Genomic DNA, 22,839 nt, shown 5'->3' on the forward strand with positions numbered 1-22,839 from the left:
ATTCTTTCTAGTCTAGTTCCTCTCCAAACCCACTTTCTGTTTGTGACTTTGTGTATTTACATTCCTGACTTTGGTCAAAATCAATGCAGAGGAGATAGTATGGAGTTGAATAACTGTTCAACTGTTCAATGTGAATAACTGTTCTACCAGTTATTTCACATGTGTGCTGTGCTTAGCTGCTCAGTTGTGTCTGACTTTTAGGGACCTCATGGACTGCAGCTCACCAGGCTCCTCTGTCCAGGGGGGTTCTCCAGGCAAGAATACTGGAGCAGGTTGCCATGCCCTCCTCCAGGGGATCTTCCCACCCAGATATCAAACCCAGGTTTCCACACTGCAGGCAGATAGATTCTGAGCCATGAGGGAAGCCCGTATTTCACATAAATATGCCAAAGTATAATTCTATGTGTGAAGTTGAACTAAAAACTGGATGTGGAAGTGGGGGATCTACTGAAGACTTACTAGCAAAGATGGAGATCTGAAGTAACATTTCATCTCCCTGAGGAGGCAAGATGGATACACAAAACTGTAATTAGTGGTATGATCATGGATGATAAGGACCTACAGGTAAAGCATAGAAAAGCACATTATCAGAGTCAGGAGAAAGGAGATGAGGCTTGGTCGAAGTAGAAGGAGATAGCTTTAGAGAGGGAACTGGGTTCAATTTGTCTTTGAAAGGAAGAAAGATGTGTACTGTAAGGAAGAATGTGCAGAATACATAGAGGTAAGAATGCTCAGGGGAGGATCTGGTATAAGGAAGAAGCTGGACAGGCTGGACCCTGGGAAGTGTTTTCATAAAGCATCAAATTATCAAAGTTAGTTCCAAAGCCATCATGATCCCATGAAGAACCTGATTCAGTCCAGCTCCTGTCTTCAGATCAGGAAAACTAGGTTTTCTTGTCTCTTATTCTATGACCTGGAACAACTTGAAAGAACCAGGGAAAGTAAGGGGCCTGGGAAAGAGTGAGCAGTGAAGCAGAGGGTCCTGGCCACAAATCAAACTCTGCTTCTCACTCACAGATGAGAATTTGACTCATCTGCCCCTCAGTTCCCCCTTTTGTCAAGTGAGTGTGAGATTCTGATTAGCACAATTTCTCTGAGAATTAGTTTGACCAGTGAACCAGTGAAGTTGCTCAGTCATGTCCGATTCTTTGCGATCCCATGGACTGTAGCCTACCAGTCTCCTCCATCCATGGAATTTTCCAGGCAAGAGTACTGGAGTGGATTGCCATTTCCTACTCCAGGGGATCTTCCCGACCCAGAGATGGAACCCAGGTCTCCCGCATTGCAGGCAGATGCCTTACCATCTGAGCTACCAGGGAAGCAATTTTCCAGCACTTTTTATGGTTACATGGTAGATATTCAAAAGAAGGTGTGTATTATTATCACCACCATCATCATCATTTCCATCATCTCATTAACAAAAGGAAATCTCCCAGGGATAAATTCCCAAACTATACTTTGGAAAGAAATGAACTAGAAAGGTAGACATCTGTAGAGAACACAGGGCTCATGAGTCTTGAGTCAGCAATAGAATGAACTTCAATTAAAAGATTAATTTAAGAATATTTTCTATCCTTGGTTGGTTGAATCTGCAGAAATGGAACTCATGGATATGGAGGGCTGACTGTACTAATGAAATAAGGAAAGCAGCATTATGAAATCCCAGCACAAGTTAGACTTCTCCGGAGGAAGGCAGTACACAAATGTCAATTAACATTATTGTCAATAGTGTAGTTGTTGGATTGTGCTGAGACTTTATGGCTGATATGTTAATAATATTAATAAGTGAATAAGTAAAATGGGAGAAGGAGAAGGCAATGGCACCCCACTCCAGTACTCTTGCCTGGAAAATCCCATGGACAGAGGAGCCTGGAAGGCTGCAGTCCATGGGGTCGCTAAGAGTCGGACATGACTGAACAACTTCACTTTCACTTTTCACTTTCATGCATTGGAGAAGGAAACGGCAACCCACTTCAATGTTCTTGCCTAGAGAATCCCAGGGATGGGGGAGCCTGGTGGGCTGCCGTCTATGGGGTCGCACAGAGTCAGACACGACTGAAGCAACTTAGCAGCAGAAGCAGCAAAATGGGAGAAAGCCAGGCATGAACCGATGAAGGTAGTTCAAATATCAAGTAAAATCAAATATTGCCCAGTTCCTGTACTTGGTTATGTGAGTGATGAGAAAATGTCCTCATGTAGGAGTCTTCCATCTTCTGAACACTGACGCAAAATAATAATATTCATTCAAGGAAAAAAAGTTAATTTAAGAATATCATTCAGCCAAAAAGAGGGAGTCCTAATGTCTGCCTACTACATGCAGCATATGTGAACATTGGAAATACTATGCCAAGTCAAAGAAGCCAGATGCAAAAGACCATATTGTAAACTAGAGATTACCACACTAAGTGAAGCAAATCAGAAAGAGAAAGACAAATATCATATGATATCGCTTATATGTTGTTGTTTAGTCGCTAAGTCGTGTCCAACTCTTTTGTGAGCCCATAGCCTGTAGCCCTCCAGGTTCTTCTGTCCACGGGATTTCCCAGGAAGGAATACTGGAGTGGGTTGCCATTTCCTTCTGCAGGGGATCTTCCCAACCCAGGGATCAAACCCGAGACTCCTGCATTGGCAGGAGGATTCTTTACCACTGAGCCACCGAAGTGACTCTACACAGTATGGATGCATCACATGAAAAGTGATGAACACAGACAGGAGGGCAGCAACAACGTTTAAAGATAGGAGAGGTTATCTGAGATCATACAATCTGTCCACACACACTCTATTTAAACAATAACAAAAAGAGTGTTTTTGATAATTCCCCATTGTAATTCATTTCAGCAAAAGTCCATCCCAGGAACACTAGGATATTGAACACCAACTATAAATAAATCACATATGGTGAAATAATACCTATACTGAAATCAATTTTCTTTCTTTTCCTACATTTCAATGCATAGAGAAACTTATTACTTCAATGAAGTAATATTTTTCCCATGAACAGGAAAAGCTGTTACATTCTTCATTTGGAAGACAGAGATTGAAGGATGCTTTCTGGAGAAGGGAGTTAAAGGATGCCAATCTGAGTAGAAGGTGGACCATTGTGAACAGCTCTTCCCTCACTGGAGAAGGAAATGGCAACCTACTCAAGTATTCTTGCCTGGAAAATCCCACAGAGGAGCCTGGCGGGCTACAGTCTATGGGGTCACAAAGAGTTGGATGCAACTGAGTGACTGAGCACACACACTCCCGTCAGTAGAGCTGGTCATCTTGCCAGAACCAGTGAGCAGAATGGCACTTAAAGTCTGAGAGGGAAGCGTCTGAATTAGGAAAGCCCTTTGTTTGGGAGGAAAGCTTTGTTATCAAGGACAGGTAATGAGCTGAGGCCAGAATGCCCAGCTGAAGCTGTACCCAGAGTTCTGTAAGGAAAAAGCCCAAACTTGTGCTTTCTGGCTCAGATTCGAGTCAGCAAACAAACATATAATTTTTGAGTTAAAGTTGGCATGTAGCGCTGTAATAATTAATCTTGTGTCAATGTGTAGAAGGTCATCATTTTGGAGTTTGTAGACTAACAGACAGTAATAACTGCACGGACCAGGCTGCCTGAATCAAATTACAAATGTCTCATCAATAGTGGCAGCAACTTGGAGGGAGGTGAAACCTGAAAAAAAAGGCTGGAAAAGTTTCATCTGGATCACTAGGCTTAAAAAAAAAAATGCTGATATACATGAAACTTATCAATGATTCTGAGATTCCTTTCCCAAATTGAAACACATTACAGGATGAGCTTTTGGAGGAATCTTTTTCAGAAAAGCCTTACTGCACACCAGGGGTTGGAAACACAAATCACCGTCTACAGCAGAAGACAGGGATACATTTAAAAAGCAGATAAAGAAGATCAGAGAATCAAAAAAACAAACAAAAAAAAAGCAGATTTTCAGAGAAGGACACAGAGGAAGAGAAACAAATGGATAAATGGGGTGGGCGGCAAGATAAAGTGACAGAATGAGATGGGGAAAGACAGAGATGAAAAACAAAGACCCCCAAAAGGAGAGTCACTTTATCCCTTCAAAATTTCTCCCATCTTGATGGAGCAATGGGAGAGTCCAACACAGATGGAAGGATATGAGGAAAGAATCAGGGGACACCAGCTGGCTTCTTATTTGCTCCCAGACCCAAGCATGGGCCACCTCTCAGCTCCGTTTAAGCTGGGTTTGTTTCCTTGTTGGCTAACATGCCAATGCATCATGACAAGAAGTTGGCATGGCCGAAGACTTAGAGCATGCACAGTGCTCCTAGGAAGAGTCACACATCTTATCTGCCCCAGTGATATGAACTGCACAAAAGGGCACTCTGTGATCATAAAAGAGCTGTGGGCAGCCATGCTGATCGATGAGCCTGACTCATACACCCAGGGCTTGGAGGACCCGGAGGCCAATCAAGGCCCCTGACCCCTGACACCAGCCAGGGTGCAGGGTGACATTCCTATCCATTCACTCAGCTGTGAATGTTTCACAATCCTTTCCAAACATTAGAACCTTGGGGGTTGCAGGCTACCATCTCAAGAAGAAAGGAAGTACCCTGTTTTCAGATTTGGTTTGTTGTTTGTTTTGCTCTCTTGCTCTCAGTTCTGTTACCCACTCTTCAGAGTGGAAGCAGACTTCCTCTGCACCATGAACAGAACCCTCGCTTAGTCCCAGGCATCCTGCAGAACTTCTAGCGCCTTCCTCACACAGGTTGCGGGTAGGAGATTAGAAGAACACAGCTCTGGAATTGTAAGGATGGAAAAGAAGTAAAGAAACGTCCACCTTTCAGTCTCCTGGGTGCCAGCGTGTGTGCTCAGTCACCCAATCGTGTCTGACTCTTATCGACCTACAGACTGTAGCCTGTCAGCCTCCTCTGTCCATGGGATTCTCCAGGCAAGAATACTGGAGCGGGTGGCCATTTCCTCCCCCAGGGGATCTTCCTGACCCAGGGATTGAGTCTGCATCTCCTGCATTGGCAGGCAGGTTCTTTACCACTGAGCCACCTAGGAAGTTCCCAGTCTTCTGAGGTTCCAGCTCAAATATAAGTGCTCAGAACAGTGACTCTCTCCTAGAAAATGGGGCTGCTGTCCACCTACAGGACAGCTGTGTTTCCTGGCTGGTGCAGACCGTCCCTAGGCTAAAGTCAGAGTGCCCGCTGCATGACCGGGTCCAGAAGAACCCGCTTTGCTTTCCATGACTGTCCCTTTAAAATGTGGGGAGGGTCTACTCTCTCCCTTTGTTCCATCTGCTTCCCTGGCCTCCTAGGTTTCTGTGGGCACTAAACCCTCAATGTAAAATAATGTGATGTCAGTATCACATTAACATTTCCAGAGCTTTTTTTCAAGTCAACCTCCTAAGAGACAAGTGAAAGTGAAGTCGCTCAGTCGTGTCCAACTCTTTGCGACCCCGTGGACGGTAACCTACCAGGCTCCGCAGTCCATGGGATTTTCCAGGCAAGAATACTGGAGTGGGCCGCCATTTCCTTCTCCAGGGGATCTTCCCAACTCAAGGATCAAACCTGGGTCTCCTTCATTGCAGACAGACACTTTTACAATCTGAGCCACTAGGGAAGCCCCTTAAGAGACAAAAAGCACTATTAACCAACACTCAAAAACTAATGTGCTCTACCCTCTCTCAAAATTTGAGGTTTGGGTATTTTGTACTGTTTTTGAGTATTTTCCGTAGATAAAATTTAAAATGTCATCTTCAGTTCATTTCAGTCGCTCAGTCGTGTCCGACTCTTTGCAACCCCATGAATCACAGCAGGTCAGGCCTCCCTGTCCATCACCAACTCCCGGAGTTCACTCAGACTCACGTCCATAGGGTCAGTGATGCCATCCAGCCATCTCATCCTCTGTCGTCCCCTTCTTCTCCTGCCCCCAATCCCTCCCAGCATCAGAGTCTTTTCCAATGAGTCAACTCTTCTCATGAGGTGGCCAAAGTACTGGAGTTTCAGCTTTAGCATCATTCCTTCCAAAGAAATCCCAGGGCTGATCTCCTTCAGAATGGACTGGTTGGATCTCCTTGCAGTCCAAGGGACTCTCAAGAGTCTTCTCCTATGGGGAGGGAGGAGGGAGGAGGGTTCAGGTTGGGGAACACATGTATACCTGTGGCGGATTCATTTTGATATTTGGCAAAACTAATACAATTATGTAAAGTTTAAAAATAAAATAAAATTTTAAAAAAAAGAGTCTTCTCCAACACCATAGTTCAAAAGCATCAATTCTTTGGCACACAGGTTTCTTCACAGTCCAACTCTCACACTGTAAATAATTTTTTGTAATTCTATCAAGAGTTATTTTTTATCAGCTAAGAAATACCCATTTGAATTTCTGAAATAAAGAAAAATAAAATAAAGCTAAGTAGAAACGGGTTTCAGTATCAGAGTCTGAGTTAACACAGACTGGATCTGGTATAATTTTAAAGCCACTCAAGTTAAACTTAACACATCATAAACAGTACTCATCAAGTACTGCTTGGAAGTGTTTGAAGATATTTTTAGGAGTGTTCCCCCCTAAGTTCTGGATTTATCATTTTGTAAAGCAGCCCTGGAGGAAGCCACAGACACTGGAGTTTGTGAACCAATCTGTACCTGGTACCTCTTTGCCCTGAGCCTCATGGGTCCCATGGGCCCCAGAACAATCTGTATTCCCCTGGTTGAAGATGATAGCATAATGTCAGTGTACTTAAAATTCAATTTCATTCTTCCTCATCTGTGCTCCATTATGCAAGCCTTTGAGACAGTCTCCAAAGAAGGTAAGCCTTCTATTGATTCCCATTCTCCTACATAGCAACTGGTGGGTAGCAAGCCATGGTATAATATGAGGGGGTGAAAATATTGATTCTAGGAAACTTAATATTATTAAAAGACAGTTGTATTAAATCTCTTTCCTGGACTTAGCCGAGCACTTTTTTTTTTTCCCTTTCCCATTTTCAGAAAATCAATGAAGCTAATACCCTTGTTAGTTTTAGAGTTTCTACGACAGCAGTTTCATGTCATCATAGAACCATCAGAAGGTTTGTAGGCTCAGCACTCGAAGCTTGCAGCCCTTGACTGACTGAAGATAACAACATTCCTCTCTTTAGTTATCCTGTGCTCAGAGAGGACAAGTTGTATTCGGATTACATTTTCCATGTATCCGTTTTCTCCAGTGTGTAAAAGTCTCCAGATAATGCTCAGACTTCACCATAAAATGCCTAAGTGCTTGTGATCAAGTTCGTTACACAAATGCAATTTGCAGTTTGGGAGAAGTCTAAAGAAATAAAACCAAGAGGAATCAGCAAGGGGACAGGGCTGCTTGATGGAGAACACCTGCCAACCAAAAACCCCAAAATCTGCTATTTAAGACTATAAGTCACACTGGCTTTCTGTGCACCATCCAAACACGAGCTTTCCTTTTTATAAGAAGCAGCTGCCTCTGATTTGCGACAAGATTAAAGCATTTTGGAATCTCTCTCCAGATATCCAAGTTCTGATAGAATGTCTGCTATGTCATTATCGAATATAACAAGACTGTAATATGGCTCCAGAGTCAATGAACCAAAGACTGGAATCTTCTTCTAATTATATAATATGAAACTTCTTGTAATTCTGATGCCATGAATTTGGAATTTGTGATTAATATGGGTTAGACTGCTAAGCAAGCATTTTCATTGTAGATACTGCAAACAGTATTTTGAAAATAAGATGGCAAGAATAATGCTGAAACTATGTGAAAAACAAACAGTTTTCAAGCCCCCCTCAAAGACTTTAGAAGCCACAATTAGCATGCAAATATTTGTGGTGCTTTTTATAGTTATTTTATAGCCCTTTTTTCTGGCTTCTCTTGAGAGTGGCATTCTCAGCTTCTAATTGACCAAATCCACCTGGATATTCCAGACAGTATGAACTGATTTGCCCCAAACAGGATTGGACGTTTCTCTTTGCTTCTCATTGTCTCTCTTCCTGTTTTCCCTCTTTCCATGAAAGGACTCATCTTTGACATCTAAAAGAGAAATCTGAAAAGCAATCAAGGACCATTGGTTAATGTTGACACGGTTTCGGAAATATCTGTCTAACTTGACTCCTCTCCTCTAGAATTCAGCTTGTCACTGCTTCCTCCCCACTCAGTGGACCCCTGAAAAGCCTCCCACCCCACCTACCAGGATCTCTTGTCCCAGAGACACCCTCCTGAATAAAACAAAGCATCAGATCATATTGGAAACTGTCCTTGGCTTCACATCACCCATCAGTTAATATGCCGAGTCATCAGCATCGTGGGCCGAGAAGGCTCTGGACACAAAGATGATGCAGACAAGCCTGAGCAGACACCAAAGCAGAAATGCCTGTGTCCTGTTTGAGTGATGGTAGAAGACCAAGCAGACTCAAAAAGGAGTTGTTATTAGTGATATTTATACAAAATGGGTCATAGACGTGAAGGGGGTCCAGACTACTGGAGACTTGAAAATCAGCCTGGGACTTTTTGACTTTATCCCTGCATCCACAGGGAGCCATGGCATGTCATGAGCAGAAGAGGCAGATGGAAGCAATGTCCAATTGTTAACACCAACCCCCTCCCCTACGTGTGTGTGCGCATGCTCATTCAGTTGTGACTGACTCTGTGTGACTCCATGGACTGTAGCCCACCAGGCCTCCCTGTTCATGGAATTTACCCCTGCACCACCAGGGAAGCCCAGCCCCCTCTCCTACCACCACACAAACACTGAATAATGTCATCAGGCCACTGGTTATTTTAGCTAGTGACTACTTTGTCTTTCATAGGAAAAAAAAGAGAGAGAGATTGGCAAGTAACTATTTGTTTCCCTTTAATATATTTTGAATTTTTAAGTAACACTTTATACTGGCCCTACAAACATAAGCTCCATTCCAGGGGTTTGCAATATGTTAGTAGTAGGCTATAATTTAACTGGGATGGTTCTTTCTCCAGAGGCTACAAAAATAGAAACAAAGTACATCACCAGATAAAATACTAAAATATTAATGAGGGGATATCATTTCTTTGAACCAAAAATATGATGAAGAATGCATTAATGAAGGTTTCCAACTTACATGCCAGAAAGTCTAAGGCCTTTTCCAAAATGCTAATTGTTTAAAATTAGAATAAGATGTGTTTAATACCTATAGACCATCAGTTTGTCCACAGACCATCAGAGTTGGTCTATAGGTATTATCCTAAACACTGATGCACAATCCCAACATATAATTCCCGAGAAGCTCAGAATGACCACAGCCAAATTGATTCCTCCCCAAAACTCTACCTCCATTAAGAGTATTAATATTCACCTGTTTACCTAAACTGGAAACGAGGTCATCATCCTTGTCTCCTGCCTCTCTCCCTAAACTCTTGCATCTTGGGTTTCCCAATGGCCATCACTTATTTCCAACATGTCTGCCTCAGTCAGTCCTGCTCAACACTCCCCACCATCACTGCCTTATCATCAATCTCCCAAAATATTTCAGTAGCCTTTTCAATGGCTCTAACAGTCTAACAGCCAGCTGCTATCTGCTAGTATGACCACTCCAGAAATTCACCACCCTGCCTTCTTTCTCCACTTGCTGATGTGTTCAGTCGTGGCCAACTCTTTGCAACCCCATGGACTGTACCCCACCACCTTCCTCTGTCCATGGAATTTTCCAGGCAAGAATACTGGAGTGGGTTGCCATTTCCTTCTCCACCTGACAACCCCCTTCCCCTTTCAACTTACCCCAAAGGTCCCTTCCTTGCACCCTCAGCATTTCCCACCTTCTTCTCCAAGAATGAATGGTTTCCTCCTCTAAATTCCTATGTCATTTTTTCCTTTCTTATTAGAACACTTAGCCCGTTTTGACTATGATTTAATGTTTAATGCTCATTCTTCCCCAGTAAATCTGAGTATTCCTTGAGGTTCAGATCCATGTTTTATTCTCGGAGTCTCTGGGGGAGTACAGCACATCTCCCAAGACATGGTACACCCTCTCAAATATTTGCCAAACTCAGACTGGTTTTCTTGCCAATGAAGTGAGGTATCTGATCATTTCCAATGTAAGCTTTTTAGATTTTGATGACTGGACATCTTATGTCACTTAAATTCCCTTTGTCCATCCTCTCCTTGTAGCTGTTTCTCTTTGGCCTTTTTAAGAGCAAACCTCTGACAAGCAGCATTTGGTAGAATATTTTGCCACTAGCTGGATGCTTACAGGAAGCACAAAGGAAAGAGTAAGTAGAGTAAAATACCTATGTGTATTTCAGCACCTACTTTAGAAAAACCCTATATATATACACACCCCTATAGAGACAACCCACACCCTAACTCTGACATTGACTTCTAGAGAAAACAGCTGTACTTAGGGACCCAGTTGTATGCTCCATTACTTGGCCAACAAAGGTCCACCTATTCAAAGCTATGGTTTTTCCAGTAGTCATGTATGGATGTGAGGCTTGGACTATAAAGAAAGCTGAATGTTGAAGAATTGATGCTTTTGAACTATGGTGGAGAAGACTCTTGAGAGTCTCTTGGACTGCAAAGAGATCCAACCAGTCTACCCTAAAGGAGATCAGTCCTGAATATTCATTGAAAGGACTGATGCTGAAGCTGAAACCCCGATATTTTGGCCACCTGATGCAAAGAACTGACTCATTGGAAAAGACCCTGATGCTGGGAAAGATTGAAGGCAGGAGGAGAAGGGGATGGCATCACCGACTTGATGGACATGAGCTTGAGTAAGCTCCAGGAGTTGGTGATGGACAGGGAAGCCTGGCATGCTGCAGTCCATGGGGTCACAGAGAGTTGGACACGACTGAGCAACTGAACTGAACTGAAATGTGTGCTCCAGTGCAGATATTATTGTGTTACATGGCTGATAATTACCTGTGGGAGAAAATAGCAGCATGATCCCCACAGTGATCACTCCTCCTGCCAGCTAAACGGCTTTCTCAAACCCACACCTACCTGACATAGCCAATTACTAATGTCAAGAGAGCAGGAAATGAATGGCTCATGGTTTGAAGCATCAGTAATTTAAATGAAAATGTTATAAAGATTCATCATTCTTCCTGGAGTGTAAATGAATGAAACTCTAAGTGTATGATAAAGACATGATAATTGCCAGCAAATTAAGTTCCAATAAAGATGAAGAGGGAAATCGGTCTTCTTGACTCTTGGACTATTTCCTTCCAAAAGTATTTGATTGTTTCACGTTAGGAAGGCAAACAACTCAACTCTGTAAAGATCATGCTTCTGAGGTAAGTGTCACCAGGAGTCACGTGGGAGAAGCTTCCATCAGCAGCATCCCTTGTACCCACCTGGAGCTGATGAGGTCATGTGCTCTTCAACTATGGTACTCCTCCAGTGAAGACTTGGTCCAGAGGTGTGCTGAATAAAGAAAGGGCAGGTTTTATTTCACCCAGAACTTCTGGAGCCCACTGATCTGTGAGAACAAGCACTGCATGAGTCTTGATTCTACATTCAGCAAAGCAACATTGCATTTAGTCAGAGAGACCCTGTCGGAATAACTTCCTAGAACTCAAACCACAGCTAGACCTCCTCTACAACATAGTTGGCTCTTCCACCTTCATTCCTCTGCCTCCTCCACTCTACAATTTTCCCTGGTCCTTTTAGTCCAAAGTCATTTTATCAGATATTCACATTCAAAGTAAGATATTGTGGCTATGGTCCCATGTGTTGTGTCCTCCATTTGAGATCATTTAAAAGTCCTGTATGCAGGTCAAGAAGCAACAGTTAGAATTGGACATGGAACAACAGACTGGTTCCAAATAGGAAAAGGAGTTCGTCAAGGCTGTATATTGTCACCCTGCTTATTTAACTTATATGCAGAGTACATCATGGGAAATGCTGGGCTGGAAGAAGCACAAGCTGGAATGAAGATTGCCAAGAGAAATATCAATAACCTCAGATATGCAGATGACACCACCCTTATGGTAGAAAGCGAAGAAGAACTAAAGAGCCCCTTGATAAAAGTGAAAACGGAGACTGAAAAAGTTGACTTAAAGCTCAACATTCGGAAAACGAAGATCATGGCATCCAGTCCCATCACTTCATGGCAAATAGATGGGGAAACAGTGGAAACAGTGTCAGACTTTATTTTTCTGGGCTCCAAAATCACTGCAGATGGTGATTCCAGCCATGAAATTAAAAGACGCTTGCTCCTTGGAAGGAAAGTTATGACCAATCTACACAGCATAGTGACTGATCTGATGTGATCTGATCTGACACAGCATATTAAAAAGCAGAGACATTACTTTGCCAACAAAGGCCTGTCTAGTCAAGGCTATGGTTTTTCCTGTGGTCATGTATGGATGTGAGAGTTGGACTGTGAAGAAGGCTGAGCGCCAAAGAATTGATACTTTTGAACTGTGGTGTTGGAGAAGACTCTTGAGAGTCCCTTGGACTGCAAGGAGATCCAACCAGTCCATTCTGAAGGAGATCAGCCCTGGGATTTCTTTGGAAGGAATGATGCTGAAGCTGAAATTCCAATATTTTGGTCACCTGATGTGAAAAGCTGACTCATTTGAAAAGACCCTGATGCTGGGAAAGATTGAGGGCAGGAGGAGAAGGGGACGACAGAGGATGAGACGGTTGAATGGCATCACCAACTAGATGGACATGAGTTTGAGTAAACTCTGGGAGTTGGTGATGGACAGGGAGGCCTGGTGTGCTGCAGTTCATGGGGTTGCAAAGACACGACTGAGTGACTGAATTGCTTGAAAAGTCATTTAAAAGAGAGTTGGCATATACACACCACCATGTGTTATCCGGGCTTCCCATGTGGAGCTACTGGTAAAGAACCTACCTGTTAATGCAGGAGAGGTAAGAGACACAGGTTCAGTCCCTGGGTCTAGAAGATCCCCTCGAGGAGGGGCATGACAACCGACTGCAGTATTCTTGCCTGGAGAATTCCATGGACAGAGGAGCCTGGTGGGCTACAGTTCATAGAGTCACAAAGAGTTGGACACGACTAAAGTGACTTAGCATGCATGCAGGTGTTATCCAACCATCCACAGATGAAATTTGGGTTCAATCACTTAAAAAAAAATATATGAAGTACTGACACACACTACAATGTGGATGAACCTTGAAACATTATGCTAAGTGAAAGAAGCCAGACACAAAAGACCACATGTTGTATGATTTTATATATGAAATGACCAGAACACGTGAACCCATAGACACAGAAAGTGGATTTGTGGTTGCCAGGGGCTGGAGATAAGGAGTATGAGAAAGGACTGCTTAGTGGGTACAGATGTCCTTTTGGGGTGATGAAAATATTTTGGAACTAGAGATGGGTGTGTTGTGTGTGTATCTAATGCCACTGAAGTCTTCACTTTAATAAAACAGCTAATTTTGTGTTTTGTGAATTTCACCACAATTTTTAAAGAGGAGGGAGATTTGTAGATAGTCAGCCAGGAGGCTCTTATGATGAGAATTTTTTCAGACATAGTGGAAATAGGGTAGAGGTTCCTATTAAGGAAATTTCTCAGGTTCCTCCCCTAAATCCCAGGAATGAGTTTGCCTTTGCTCAGGACTGCACTTGCCTCAGATAAAACATCCTAGCAGTGGCTTGTCTGGGAAGCCAAGGTTAGCTTCAAGAAAGGCAGAAGGGCTGGCTTCGGCCTTCCACTGGCAGGGATCCATCCTCTGCGGAGAAAAAGAAAACATAAGTAGCTAATGTTGACTGGAATTATTATTATTATTATCCTTATGCTATGCTGACCTTTTCTTTTCCATGGCCTAAAATCAGATTGTGTGCTGTTTATTCAACTTTTGCCTGGGATTCTTTTTTAGGTTCTATTGATTCTCTACTGCTGCTGCAGCAGAACCAGGCCAAGGCGAGACCTGGAGGTTACACACAGCTCACTTCATGGTTTCACCCGCAGACACAGGAGGAGGTAGCGACACGGGTTTCTGGTTACTGATGACACACAGGTTCTCTCTTTCTTGCTCATGCCCCGGGCTCACCTGGGAAGCCTACCCAGAGCCTTACCCAAGGGAACCCAACTCTGGGTTGCTGAGATTCCAGCCTCTAGAGTCGAGAAGTCTGAGACTTGCAGACCCGCTCGTTCGATTCCCATTGGAGCTTTGATAAGAATGCCAGCCTTTCCTGGGGCAGGAAATCCTTTCCTCTCCTTTAAACAGGAGAGGAAAGGATAAAAAGAAGGGGGAACTAGCTGGGAATGAGCTTTGAATACATAATGCTTTGCTGTCTTGCATTTTGATTTGAGCGAATGTACACTCAAAATTGCCTTTCTATGACAAAGCTCATCAGAAGGAGGTCCTATCTATCAGGGTGCAGTCAAAAGGCAGAGATCACTCTAGTTACTTGAACAAGGAAGATGGGATACAAAGAAATGTTAACGATAAGAGATGCTTAACTATTTTATTTTTTTAAAAGGCTGAAAGGAACCCTCAAGAAGTAGCATCACCTCGGGGAGAGAGATAAAAAGAGCAAGAACTAGGAGAGAAGCCCCCTCTTCCCATCCCCAAGGCTGAGACTCAGAGCTTCTCAGAAGGGGGCTTAGCTACCACAAGAATTTGCAAAGTGCTGGTGGTCAAGAAACTTTCTGGAAGGCAAAGTCCAGAGACAGCCTGGAGAAGCAAGTCATCGTCAGGGTATGAGTGGGAAGAGCTCTGGGAAGTGACCATTGTGGGGATAACATGGCCGGAGGGACAGCGGAGCTTGGTTGCATCAGTCACTGGGCCGCTACAGAGAATGGTAACCACCGAAGGCTCAGAACTCAGAAGCAAAGAGTCTTCGCCTTGCACTGCCCTTCTAGAACCCTCCAGTGATGAAGGCCAAGTTTGGCCAGTGGGCAAAGAGGAAGTGTGGACAGGTTCCAGCACTAGTATCAAAAATCAGGACAAAGAAGAGTGGATCTGCACGTGAGGTATAATACATTGAAACTAGATTGACAGGCACCCTGTTCTAGATCTAGGCTCACTTTCAGGGGTTCCCTGTTATAGGTCTGGCCTCACCTCCATGGGATCCCCATTCTAGACCCAGTCTCATCTCTGGGGGACCATTCTCGGTGTGGCCTCACCTCCGGGGGACCCCATTCTAAGTGTGGCCTCACCTCCTGGGGACCCTCATTCTAGGTCTAATCTCATCCCTTCACCTCAGTTCCCTTCAGTGAACTGCTACCATAGAGTCTCCATCCCCATTGGGAGCACAGACAACATCCTTCACCAACTCCATTTCCCAGTGAGTGAGTGAGTGAAAGTCGTTAAGTCATGTCCAACTCTTTGCGACCCCATGAGCTATACAGTCCATGGAATTCTCCAGGCCAGAACACTGGAGTGGGTAGCCTTTCCCTTCTCCAGGGGATCTTCCCAACTCAGGGATCAAACCCAGGTCTCCCACATTGCAGGCAGATTCTTTACCAGCTGAGCTACAAGCAAAGCCCAAGAATACTTCTCCAAGGGATTTTCTCAACCCAGGAATTGAACCGGGATCTCCTGCATTGCAGGCGGATTCTTTACCAGCTAAGTCACAAAGGAAGCCCCCATTTCCCAGTATTCAACAATATATCCAGGTGGGTCAAAGAACATAAATAAACTTTCCAAATCAACAGTCGATCAATGTTTTCACACTGTCTCAGGAGGAGAAGAAAGGTAAAGAGGAGGACTTTGATAAACTTAGATAACTTAGATGTGGCCCAGAATGGCTATATTTTCACCAAAGTCAGTTTCATTTTCCTGATATACTCTGTTTCCAGTTTCCTTTTACAGTTAGGCTGATTCTAGCCAGTGGGATGTAAGCAAAAGTAATATATCCCACTTGCAGGCCTGGCCCCTAGAACAGCCCCGGCCCCTGTGTCCCCTCTTAGCCATAACCCACTAGCTGCCTGCAGAAGAGAGCTTCTAGGGAAGGAGATTAAGGCCCTGAGTCATCCTTTGGAGGAGAGCATCCCTGGAGAGTTGCCCAGCCAGGCATCTCCACCTTGGACTGTGATGAGAGGAGGGAATAAGCCCTTAGTGAACTGGTGTCCAGAGCAGCAGTATCTGAATGACTTGGAGACTTGCTAAAAATGCAAGTTCTCAGGCCTCAGCCTGCACATACACATTGGAAACCCCGGGAGAGAGTTTCTATAAGCCCTGCATTTTAATAGAGCTTCCTCTATGGCTCAGCTGATAAAGAATCCACCTACAAGGCTGGAGACCCAGGATCCTCGGTTAGGAGTATCCCCTGGAGAAAGAAATGGCAACCCACTCCAGTATCCTTGCCTGGAAAATTCCATGGACAGAGGAGCCTTGCCATCTACAGTCTACAGGGTTGCAAAGAGTCGGACATGACTGAGCAACTAAGCATGCAAGCGTGTATTTTAATAAGGAGATTTGGACACTCTAAAGTTTGAGAACATCTGCCTTATTGTATAAGGACACTAAGATTTGGAGGGTTTTGTTAAGTCCACAGGAAGTCACAACATAAAAATCACAAACTGAGTCCCCAGTAACCAGTTAAAATTTGACCACTGTCTCACCAGGGACCTCTGTCACGACTCATTAATTCCAAGCCTGGACCAAGCTGATTAGGTCTTCATACAGTTGAAGACTTACTTACTAACCTCAGATATCATCTATGACATTTGACCGGGAACCAGGACTGCGTTCATTACATTGAGTTATTTTGGACAAGCTGGGTAACCTGATCGTTTTATTGCCTCTGCAAAAAAAGCAGATCAACCCCCCACCCATGTACTAGTCACTTGGAGGAAATCCTCAGAGAAGGATGAGCTAGTAGATTGCATGTCCAATGTTTAGAGAAATTCTATATGACTGTTTTTATACCCATCAAATTTTAGGAAACGAAAAGCAGCCACTTCAGCTCCATATACCAGCTGCAAACAAGGGACTGTGCAGATGCAAATAGTCTAGGCTAGCTCATTTTCAATTTAGAACTTTCCTAATGCTAAGTTTTCTGTTTCAACTGTTGGCCAAAATGGAATGCCATCTCTACAAAAAATTTGGGCTGTTTAAGTTCCCAAATATAAAGTCCAAATTTTAGGGGTTTTGAAATCACATACTTTTCCCAGGAGGAAAAGTATCATCATTCCAGAGAAATGGAAGCTTGGAAAGAGCATCTAATATCAAAGCGATGTGTTTAATTAGCCACGTGGGTAAACAAGAGCTGCCAGGAATGCGGTGGCTCAGAGGAGAATCGTGGCATTTAGTTCCAGCTCTGTGCAAAGCCACATCTTCAGCACTTAGTTCAGAAGTAATTACCATCTTGCTGGCCCTCGGGTAGAGGGAGAAAAGAAATAACTATATTCATCTTGTGATTAAATGGCAATTAGCAGCTAAGTGCCCTGCAATAACATGGCAGTTACCACCTCATCACAGCGTCAGCAGCTTCCCTGGCCAATCCCACCAGCCTGCTGGGTATCAGAGCCCAGCGCTGCAGGTCTAGGACTGTGGGGAGGACCCAGGCACCAGCTAGAGTGAGGCACAAATTAGTGGTTAAAAGTGTGCACTCTACAGCCAAGCGGCTTAGGTTCCAAACACAGCCTCACCACTTATCAACTTGCCAACTTGGCCAAGTTGCTAAAAGTTTTTAGTGTCAGTGTCCTCATCTGAAAACTGAAGGAAAAGAGTTGTTTCTAACACATAGTGTGGTGAGCATGAGGCTTAAGTGAGTTACTAGATGCAAAGTGTTTACTAGAGCTCCTAGAACACAAAATATCCCCAGAGATGGCTAATGTTTCCCCATGCTTTTCCTCCATGGGGCTGGGACAGATTAACTCTTTCCTGCCTTGCATGCATGATTTAATGCTTAAAATCATTTTAAGTATATGTACCACCAAAGCAAACACAAGCACAGATAAAAAGAACCCTCTCTTATATCACCCTGCCTCTTTGGTTCTGAGTGAATTCTGATTTATCTTCCACCCAAGGGACCACCCTCAGTTGCTCCAGATTGTGAAATAAATAGAAGCAATGTCTGAGAAGGCCTGAACAGAAGTTATCACCCCCAAAAGAGCAAGGCAATGGATTTGGACAAGAAATTGCATCTCGAGACAGAATGAATGAGGATGAACCAAAGTGAGACCACAGGGATGGTGGGTGTGGCCAAGTTCTCGATTATCTACCTTTACAACCAACGTTGCTCCTCAGGTTGGCGTCTCCTCTCCCCAGAGATTTGGTGAACTTGGTGCACCAGTGATTTCTGAAATTAGTTCTAAAACATAAGCAGATGGTAAATCTGTTGTAAAACCAAAGAGCCTTTTTAAGGTTACACATTTGGGGGCAGCAGGAGTTCTTTGTTCTCAGATGCTTGCCCACCCCTTGCCCTACTCAGCACTTAGTAGTTGGGAACTTCTTTCCCCATGCCCCTTGTCAATTAGTTTAGTCCATCTGGAGACAGTGGTAAGACCAGAGGCTCTTATCCTACCTGTAGCAGAGCTTCCAACAGTGCCTGCATCTCCTCTCAGAGAGCCCCGCACAGTGAGCTCCCAGGTCCAGTCAGGACATCCCCACTCTGGGACTCCAGTGCAATACCACATCCTTGCAATGCCCTTCTCCAGCCCAAGAGGTGGAAGTGGAATGTTCTTATTGCTAATCTCTGATGACCTAACGGCTCTCTAGTTGTTTCTTAGCTCCTACATCACATACGTAAACAATTCCCTTCATCAAATGCCCTCTGTTTGAAATACCTATGCTGGATTTTATTTCCTGAAGAAACCCTGACTGATAAACCATTGCTTCATCTGTATTATTTCCGCCCCCCCTCCAATATCTCAGTGAGAAAAGCATTGGACTTGGAGAAGGCGATGGCACCCCACTCCAGTACTCTTGCCTGGAAAATCCCATGGGCAGAGGAGCCTGGTGGGCTGCAGTCCATGGGGTCGCAAAGAGTCTGACACAACTGAGCGACTTCACTTTCACTTTCATGCATTGGAAAAGGAAATGGCAACCCACTCCAGTGTTCTTGCCTGGAGAATCCCAGGGACGGCGGAGCCTGGTGGGCTGCCGTCTGTGGGGTCGCACAGAGTCGGACACGACTGAAGCGACTTAGCAGCAGCAGCAGGAATCAGGAGCCCTGAGTTCTGGTCCCAGTTCTACAAATAACTGACAATATTCCCGAGGGCATTCTTCTCTGTGCCTCGGTTTCCTAATAAATAAGATGACTGGGCTAGGGGACTTCTCAGATCACTTTCAGCCATAGAGTTCTGGGACTAGACATTCTGACCAGTGTCACCATGTGGGGCTCAGTGGCATTGACTTACTCCCTGAGTTGGCTGGAGAACATTCCCAAGTGCGCCACTTTACATTAGCAGCTGAGACAGAGCAAGGTGGTCTTGGCCGTGTTGTAGGTGATGGAAGGAATTGAGGAGGGTGGCGGTGGATGGTCTGCATGTGTGGAGGAGTGGTCACACATATGCTTGTATGTGCTCGGGATTCCCTAAGAAACCTTCGTTGGCGCATTATTCTCTCTCGATTCACGATTCCCACTTTTATCTCTTAGATTTAAAATGATAGCTTAGCACATTAGTGTTGCAAGATGGAGACTGGTAAGGATGATACTATATAAATTAACATCCTAGCCAAATTAGTATAAAGATACTAAGTCACAAGCATGAATACATGACATATTTGATGTCTTAACAAGTAGATTCTATTTTCTTTCTCTCCTCTGAACTACAAGTTCTCAATCATTTTTTTTCACACAACAGTGTGATCAGTTATGGGCCATAGTTGGGTATATAGCTGGTATATGCTTCTGCTGCTAAGTCGCTTCAGTCGTGTCCGACTCTGAGCGATCCCATAGACGGCAGCCCACCAGGCTCCCCCGTCCCTGGGATTCTCAGGCAAGAACACTGGAGTGGGTTGCCATTGCCTTCTCCAGTGCATGAAATTGAAAAATGAAAGTGAAGTTGCTCAGACGTGTCTGACTTTAGCAACCCCATGGACTGCAGCCTACCAGGCTCCTCCGTCCATGGGATTTTCCAGGCAGGAGTACCAGAGTGGGTTGCCATTGCCTTCTCCGAAACAACACTTATAGAGTAAGCTTTTAACTGGTTTTAGGCTACAGTTGCAATCAAATACATTTTTAAGTCAGTTATCAGTTTATGCCCTTTACTGATAAGATATTTAAATATAAGCTTATATGCATGCAGGTATGTTTACATACAACACACACACAAACACACACCCTCACATTCGCAAAATTCACCCCTGAAGATACTACTACAGTGAAAACTCTCATAAAAGTTATCTTCTCGGGCAAATAGATAGTCCTAAACTTCACTCACAGTAATCTATTTTCTTTTAACTCCTCAGTCAGTACTTCATAAAAAGGCTGATAATAAGCTTTTTTATCAGAAGCCAGTACTGAAATATTAATATTAATCTGTAACTGCAGTGTCCAATAGGGTAGCCACTAAACACATGTGGTTATTAAGCACTTGAGATATGGCTGATTCAAATCAATTTGCAGCATAAATACAAACACACACCAGATTTTAAATCCTCAGTATGAGAAAAATAGGACTTGCCAGGTGGCGCTCTCGGTAAAGAACCTGCCTGCTGATGCAGGAGACACAAGAGACTGGAGTTCAATTCCTGGGTCAAGAAGATGCCCTGGAGTAGGAAATGGCAACCAACTCCACTATTCTTGCCTGGAAAATTCTATGAACAGAGGAGCCTGGTCCATGGGGCTGCAAAGAGTTGGACACAACTGAGTACAGGAGAAAAATAAACATAATATATCTCATGAATATTTTTATGTTGATTGCATGTTGAAATTGTAATATTTTGGATACATTGTTACAACTCAACATGTGCTGCTTTTAATTAGAAAATACTAAAATACATCGCATCATATTTCTACTGGGCAGCACTGATTCTAGAAGTTAAAGTAAACAAAAAGATATTTCTACTGTGTTTTCTTACAGAAGAACCTTGATGAGAGGCAGCAGTATTGACCACAATTGATGGGGGTAGGGATGGAGACTGGCCAAATTTACAGGAAAGATGGATGGTTGGAGTTTCAACCTGCTGACACCCAAATCAAGCTTCAGTCTATGCAGAAAATAGCAAAGACCCAATTAATGGTGCTGTACACTGAAAACAGCATCTTTGTGTTAACAGCTTGTGCGTTCTTCCAAAGTCCAAGAGAGAAGGGCCTGAGGCGATTTCTCTTACTGATTGAAACCTGAAGAAAGTAAGGACCTTGGAGTTAAAGTTTCCAAGGCTTGACTTCCCATATTGTCTCCCATTTCAGTATCATTCAAAAGTACATGTCAAAAATAAATCTTACAAATATACAAGAGACTTTAAAGCTCTGGGCTTCCTTCCCAGGTGGCACTAGCAGTAAAGAACCCACCTGCCAATGCAGGAGACATATAAGAGACATGGATTTGACCCCTGGGTCAGGAAGATCCCCTGAAGAAGGGCATGGTAATCCACTCCAGTATTCTTGCCTGGAGAATCCCCATGGACAGAGGAGCCTGGCGGCTACAGTCCATGGGGTCGCACAATGTCGGACAAGCCTGAAGCAACTTAGCATGCACACAAGCACTTAGCTTTAAGACATTCAGTGGGAAGAGATTGCGTACACATTGCATCTTACATCTAAATAATTGTATTCATCATCTCAGTCCTTGCACATAGCATGAAACCTGGTACACAGTGGGTGCTTAATGATATTTGCTGAATGCACCAAAGGAACAACTCAAACATGGCAGTTATTGAAATTTGGATCCACTTCCCTTGTGGCTCAGATGGTAAAGCGTCTGCCTGCAATGCGGGAGACCTGGGTTCAATCCCAGGGTCAGGAAGATCCTCTGGAGAAGGAAATGGCAACCCACTCCAGTACTCTTGCCTGGAAAAGCCCATGGATGGAGGAGCCTGGTAGGCTACAGTCCATGGGATCGCAAAGGGTCGGACATGACTGAGCAACTTCACTCACTCACATGCTGCTTAAGATAAGGAAACAAAGATGCAGTTCTAGAAAATCAGAATCATAGTTAAAGAAATTATCAAGAACAGATCACAGTCATTAAAAGGATGAAAAACTAAACCCAGCTTTTTCAGAATGCCATTGTTGTTCAATCACTCAGTTGTGTCCTACTCTTTGCAACCCCATGGACTGCAGCACACCAGGCTTCCCTGTCCTTCACTATCTCCCTGAGTGATGCTATCCAACCATCTCGTCCTCTGTCATCCCCTTCTCTTTCTGCCTTTATTCTTTCCCAGCATCGGAGACTTCTTCAGTGAGTCAGTTCTTCTGATCAGGTGGCCAAAGGACTGGAGCTTCAGCTTCAGCATCAGTCCTTCCAATGAATATTCAGGACTGATTCTTTTTCGGATGGACTTGTTGGATCTCCTTGGAGTGCAAGGGACTCTCAACAGTCTTCTCAAGCATTACCGCTCCAAGGCATTAATTCTTCAGCACTCAGCCTTTTTTATTGTCCAACTCTCACATTCATGCATGACTACTAGAAAAATCATAGCCTTGACTATACGGATCTTTGTCAGTAAAGTAATATGTCTGCTTTATAATACACTGTCTAGGTTGGTCATAGTTTTTTTCCAAGGAGCAAGCGTCTTTTAATATCATGGCTGCAGTCACTGTCCACAGTGGTTTCGGAGCTCAAGAAAATAAAGTCTGTCACTGTTTCCATTGTTTCCCCATCTATTCGCCATGAAGTGATGGGACCAGATGCCATGATCTTTGCTTTTTGAACGTTGAATTTTAAGCCATTTTTTTCACTCTCTTCTTTCACCTTCATCAAGAGGCTCTTTAATTCCTCTTCACTTTCTGCCACAAGGGTGGTGTCATCTGCATACCTGAGGTTATTGATATTTCTCCCTGCAAATTAAT

At 43.8% G+C, this 22,839-nt stretch overlaps 1 long non-coding RNA gene across 1 annotated transcript in view; it reads right to left on the reverse strand.

Moving 5' to 3' along the window:
- Positions 1-6,233: 6,233 nt before the first annotated feature.
- The window catches only part of LOC113896378, a 39,540-nt gene continuing 22,934 nt past the window's right edge, over positions 6,234-22,839 (reverse strand). The window contains exons 2-4 of the long non-coding RNA XR_003512028.1: positions 18,104-18,192; positions 11,306-11,375; positions 6,234-8,021 (exon numbers count right to left, since the gene is read on the reverse strand). This is a non-coding gene — a long non-coding RNA (uncharacterized LOC113896378). The remainder of the gene's footprint in view (positions 8,022-11,305; positions 11,376-18,103; positions 18,193-22,839) is intronic.

Source organism: Bos indicus x Bos taurus, chromosome 1 (genome assembly GCF_003369695.1).
Source record: "Bos indicus x Bos taurus breed Angus x Brahman F1 hybrid chromosome 1, Bos_hybrid_MaternalHap_v2.0, whole genome shotgun sequence".
In the NCBI taxonomy this organism is placed as follows: domain Eukaryota; kingdom Metazoa; phylum Chordata; class Mammalia; order Artiodactyla; family Bovidae; genus Bos; species Bos indicus x Bos taurus.